This window comes from Mus pahari, chromosome 2 (assembly GCF_900095145.1).
Source record: "Mus pahari chromosome 2, PAHARI_EIJ_v1.1, whole genome shotgun sequence".
In the NCBI taxonomy this organism is placed as follows: domain Eukaryota; kingdom Metazoa; phylum Chordata; class Mammalia; order Rodentia; family Muridae; genus Mus; species Mus pahari.
Window position 1 is genome coordinate 25,267,330 of NC_034591.1, and position 6,174 is coordinate 25,273,503.

Genomic DNA, 6,174 nt, shown 5'->3' on the forward strand with positions numbered 1-6,174 from the left:
ATATGGGCACAGGGGAAAAATTCCTGAACAGAACAGCAATGGCTTGTGCTGTAAGATCAAGAATTGACAAATGGGACTTCATAAAATTTCAAAGCTTCTGTAAGGCAAAAGACACTGTCAATAAGACAAAAAGGCCACCAACAGATTGGGAAAGAATTTATACCAATCCTAAATCTGATAGGGGACTAATATCCATTATATATAAAGAACTCAAGAAGCTGGACTCCAGAATATGAAATAACCCTATTAAAAGATGGGGTACAGAGCTAAACAAAGAATTCTCAACTGAGGAATACCGAATGGCTGAGAAGCACCTAAAAAAATGTTTAACATCCTTAATCAATGGGAAATACAAATCAAAACAACACTGAGATTTCACCTCACACCAGTCAGAATGGCTAAGATCAAAAACTCAGGTGACAGCAGATGCTGGCAAGGATGTGAAGAAAGAGGGACACTCCTCCATTGTTGGTGGGATTGCAAGCTTGTACAACCACTCTGGAAATCAGTCTGGTGGTTAATCAGAAAATTGGACATAGTTCTACTGGAGGACCCAGCAATACCTCTTCTGGGCATATACCCAGAAGATCTTCCAACTGGTAATAAGGACACATGCCCCACTATGTTCATAGCAGCCTTATTTATTAGCCAGAAGTTGGAAAGCACCCATATGTCCCTCAACAGAGGAATGGATAGAGAAAATGTGGTATATTTACACAATGGAGTATACTCAACAATTAAAAACAATGAATTTATGAAATTCTTAGGCAAATGGATGCATCTAGAGGATATCATCCTGAGTGAGGTAACCCAATCACAAAAGAACACTTATGGTATGCACTCACTGATAAGGGGATATTAGCCCAGAAACTTAGAAGATCCAAGATACAATTTGCAAAACACAAGAAAATTAAGAAAAAGGAAGACGTAAGTGTGGATACTTTGTTCCTTCTTAGAATGGGGAACAAAATAACCATGGAAGGAGTTACAGAGGCAAAGTTTGGAGCTGAGATGGAAGGAAAGACCATCCAGAGACTACCCCATCCAGGAATCCATCCCATATTCAACCACCAAACCCAGGCACTATTGCATATGCCAGAAAGATTTTGCTGACAGGACCCTGACATAACTCTCTCTTGTGAGGCTATGCTAATGCCTGGCAAATACAAAAGTGGATGCTCACAGTCATCTATTGGATAGAACACAAGGCCCCCAATGAAGGAGCTAGAGAAAGTACCCAAGGAGCTGAAGGGGTCTGCAACCCTATAGAAGGAACAACAATATGAACTAACCAGTAGCCCACAAAGCTGTGTCTCTAGTTGCATATGTAGCAGAGGATGGCCTAGTTGGCCATCAATGGGAGGAGAGGCCTTTAGTCTTGTGAAGATCATATGCCCCAGTACAGGGTAATGCCAGGGCCAGGAAGTGGGAGTGGATGGGTTGGGAGCAGGGCGGGGGAGGGTATAGGGGGCTTTGGTGATAGCATTTGAAATGTAAATGAAGAATATATATATCCAGAATGAAAAATAAATAAATAAAATTAAATTAAAAAATAAATAAACCTCACATTGTAAAAGGCACAAACATATTGGTTCATGTTCCTGGCCTAACTTGTGCTCTCTTTCCCTGATGATTCACAACAGCACCCTGTGGGCATAAATCTTTTGCAACCTACTTTTTTTTTTTTTTTTTCCTTTGGTTTTTCGAGACAGGTTTTCTCTGTATAGGCTATCCTGGAACTCACTTTGTAGACCAGGCTGGCCTCGAACTCAGAAATCCACCTGCCTCTGCCTCCCAAGTGCTGGGATTAAAGGCGTGCGCCACCACGCCTGGCTCTTTTTGCAGAGGTAGTAGAAGAGAAAAGCTATGAAGATACGGAGAAAGTGGACCTGTTTAGCAATAGATTGTTTTGGGATGAGCTTGATCATCTTTGGTAGTAGTTCAGTCCCATAGCAAACTCCAAATATAACTCAGAAGCTGCAGACCAGTTGTCTAGGCAAGGAGACACCAGGCATGAACCAGCAGCTGTAGTTAAATTCTGAAGGAACCTCAAAGAGGCTTGTCAATCAGATGCACAAAGTCTGTGAATACTGAAGGTAGCTGTGTAGGCCCAAACAAATTCTCTAGCAGTGCACTTGGCTGCATATTAACCTGCTGTACCTATACCATTTCGTGTTCTTTCAGGCTCCTGGAAGCAGGGCTGGGTAGCAGCTTACCTTCCAACTTAGGCACGCACCTCTATCTCTATTCACAGATTCTCTAAAGGCACAGCCAACTCTGCAATCTTTTCTAACAGAAGAGAATTTTCAGGATTCCTATTAATTTTTTTCAAAATAGTACACAAAACTATGAAACAAAAACTAAAAACCCCTTCTGTGAGCAAGGCAGGAGACCACCCAGTGTCAGTGGCCGCCATTTTGGCAATCTTCTTAAGCAACATTGTTAACCATCCACACTGCCATTTTCTCTACATTGGAAGAAGTTACTGATTATGCCTAAGCTACATTGGGTACTGCCTGCAACTTTAATTTCTTCAAGGTCTTCTTTTAAGGGTGAGTTTTAAACACTTTAACATCCCCTCTAGCCTACTACCCATCAGAGGTGGTGAAAAGGAAAGGATATGGGGGAAGCGGACCTGTTTAGAAATGGTTCTTTGGAACAACTCCCATTTGTGTTGTCAGGGAAACATCAGCTTGGCTCACAGGTCAGCAGTGGCCGCTCGATCCACTAGCCAGCATAGATACACCGACAGTCCAGTTTCATAGGATAGCACACACAAGTCTGCAGCAGTGGGACTCCCTAGCAGAGACAGCCAGGCTTCAGCCTCAGTACAAGTCTGGAGGAAGGACCAGGAGGGATTCCAGAAGAAGTTCTCAGCTGTGCCTTTCTCACTCAGTGCAGCAAAGATCAGCAGCAGCAACAACAACAACAACAACAACAACAACAAAAACATTTAGCTATGCAAGCAAGCTAAGCCTAACCTCTGTCATGTCTGTCGAGTCCTTTTTATACTCCCTCCAGACATCGGGTGTCCTCCTCAGGACATGTCTTGCCTCAGCATATGAGTCTATCTCAGATAGCATCATTTTGCCAATTAGACCAAGTCTGTGGAAAACCCCAAGAAACTGCAAAACTCCACCAGAAGATCTTTGGTGCGTTTCTCACTAGGGAGTCCTGACAAATGGGACTGAACTATGCGTGTAAGGTGAACCAATACATTAGTGTCCCTAGCAAAGAGTAGTGAGGCAGAGCAAACCAAACCACAGCGCAGTTCTCATCTCCTCGGGTCACTGTTTGCACTCCTTCCTTGGTTCCTTTCATGTGTTTAGCAAGACATCCTTTCACCTGTGCACCCCAGCAAAACATCATTGGACATAACTAACTTCCGAAAGGAACTAGAAGCTTCCACTTCAGTGTCCCTATCTTCTCTTCATGTGTACGGTTTTGCCTCTGCATCAGAGGTTAACATGGAGGGTGCTAGCTGCATATTTCTTCCCCTTTGTTATCCCCCTTGCACAAAGTTCCTGCTCAGCCAACATCTTGACCTCAGATGCATGTTTCAGTCCACTCGGCAGTGTTCACACATCGGCAGTAGCCTGCCGATGCCCTCTCTCCTCCTTTCTGTGTTACCTTTGGGAATTTCAAAGTATGTTCTAAACCTGAGTGAGTGCCTTTGTTCTCAGGGCATCCCTGCTCTCACCCTGGGTGGTGTTTTGAATGAGAAAACACCTACAGCTATAGATGTTTGAACACTTTTGGTCCTCAGTTTGGGTAGGATATTGAATCATTAGAGTGTGGAAGAAACATGTCACTGGGAGGTGGAGTGGGCTTTGAGATCATGTAGCCTTCACTCCACTTCCCGTCCACTCTCTGCTTTGTACGTGTGCTTGAAGATGTGAGCTCTCTGCTTCCTGTACCACCCTTTCATTTTTAATAAACCGCGTACCTGAAGGGAATGATAAGTTATGTTTCAGCTTCTATTCTAAAATAACCGCTGTTGTTATCACTCATCTTTTTTCATACTTCACATAGTGATAAAAAGAGGAAACAGAAATTAGCCACGTAGGACAGGGACCCCTGAAACAACCATTTTGAGAGTGACGTCACTGGAGAGCAAGAATGTGGAAGAGAACTTTGGTTCCTCTTTCTTTGTTATCTCCTAAATAAGCACCTCTGCTTAAGATCTACACGTGCCTATGTGGCTAAACCTGAGAGTATTCACTTAGACACCTTCTTAGGTCGATTGGACTGATTAACGTATCCCTTTCCCTATATTCACCCTAGGCTCTGCACAAGTCCTTAAAAAGCTCCCAGAGTAGCAGTTCAATGGTACCCCTTAGTTTCTGGAACCTCTTACACCCCTGCAGTACATGAGCGCTGGTCTCTCTCTCCTTCCCTCTTAAGTGCCCACCTATGAATCGACAGTAAACTTCTCTCTAAAGTTCACCTTCCATGGCTCTTGTGAGTCTCAGTCTTTAAAGTCAAGAGATTAAAAACCTGAAAACCATTAGCTTGGAAAGGCTTTTATGGATATTGCATTTCTGAAATACTAGCCACTTGAGATTTTTTTTTCATTCTTAAAGACACTCCAATTCCTTTATTGTCACCTTTGAGCACCTGTTTGTTGTATTATTTTTACCAGGGAGATGTGAACAAATGCCAAATCACCCAGATAGACACCAATGTTAGACCAAAGTATAATGCCACTAAAGTTCAACTTAGTGGGACCAGAGAATTTTGGGGAGCTGCTTACAGAGCATGCATGATGGGTTACTTACAGGAACATGGGTGGCCCCTAAACAGTTGTATCACCACAAAGCCATAAATCATTATGTATAACAACCTCATGGTAACTAATTAATGGAATCCCAATTTCAAACAACCTTCCACTTCTTAGCATTTTTAACTTAGAACCTGGGGCGGGAGAATCTCAGATATGAGTTTTCCGGCCCACCTTCAGGCTTTATCCACTCCCTAGGCAATGCCAGTGGCTCTGTAACCATTTTAATAGGTGTGGCGAATGTGAGGTCCTCTAGTTGTGAGGCCTCTTGCTAGCTGGGGCAAATTCCCAAATGAGACCAGGTTATCTCTGGAGGAAAAAAAAAGCTGCCAAACAAACAGTATAACCTATTTCATTTGCATTCATTTGCCTCTTTCTCAAATTATCCTTATGGCGTCATAGATATTCTTTATGACTAAATGAGACTAGGTTCATAAAAGAAAGGGCCAAGTCAGTATGTCGACATTAACAGAAGATAGTTACTGCATGAGAGCCATACTTAACAGTATATGCAACTCCACACCACCTATTATTGATACTGCTTGTGACCTCTGGACTTCATCAAATCTGATGTGGACAAGTTATTGCACAATTTCACAATTTCATGTGATGGCTCTAGTGACTAATAGGGTCTGATAATATTCTGTCTTGTGCTTACTCATAGTAAAATTGATAACATCCTTGACAAAAATGAAAAAGTTTTCCAATGCTAGAGCATTGACAGTGATCATTCGTTCATATGAAGGATTACATTATTCCAAGTATGACTATTCATAAGCCCTTGAGCAATAGCCCGTCATGAGTCTTGAATGAGTAGAATGGAAAATCTAGAAACAAGAGCATCTGGGGCTGAGGTATGCACATGCATCCTCAGGAATGCCTGTCCACTATGAGGATTCTCTCACCTCTGTCATATTCAGGGAACATCTTCTAAGAAAATGTATGAAAATGGGGAATATGGGACAGCTGATAAAGTGGCTGTCAAGTAAGAATGAGGACATGAGCTGTGAGCCCCAGGACACACATAAAAGGTGGGCACAGCAGCATGACTTGATTCCGCACTCAACTGGATTTCTTACAAGGTCATTAAGATGAGAAGGTATGTAGATTGGGAAGTTAAAAGTAAAATTATTAGCACTATTAAACCTAGTAAGACCACTGAGAGATAATAATGACCTAGATCCATATGGTCGTAGAGATGCAGAAGATGCATCTGAGAAGTCAAAGCAAAACCAACAATGTTGGAGGATGAATTAATGATCCCATGAAGACAGGGGACTCTTTAAAATGACCTTTTAATATTTGGGTTGTATAATTTGATGGTTGGTGAGGGCATTTATAGAACAGAAAGGAAGCACTGAAAGAAGAAATTTGGAAGGGAAATAAGTTAACAT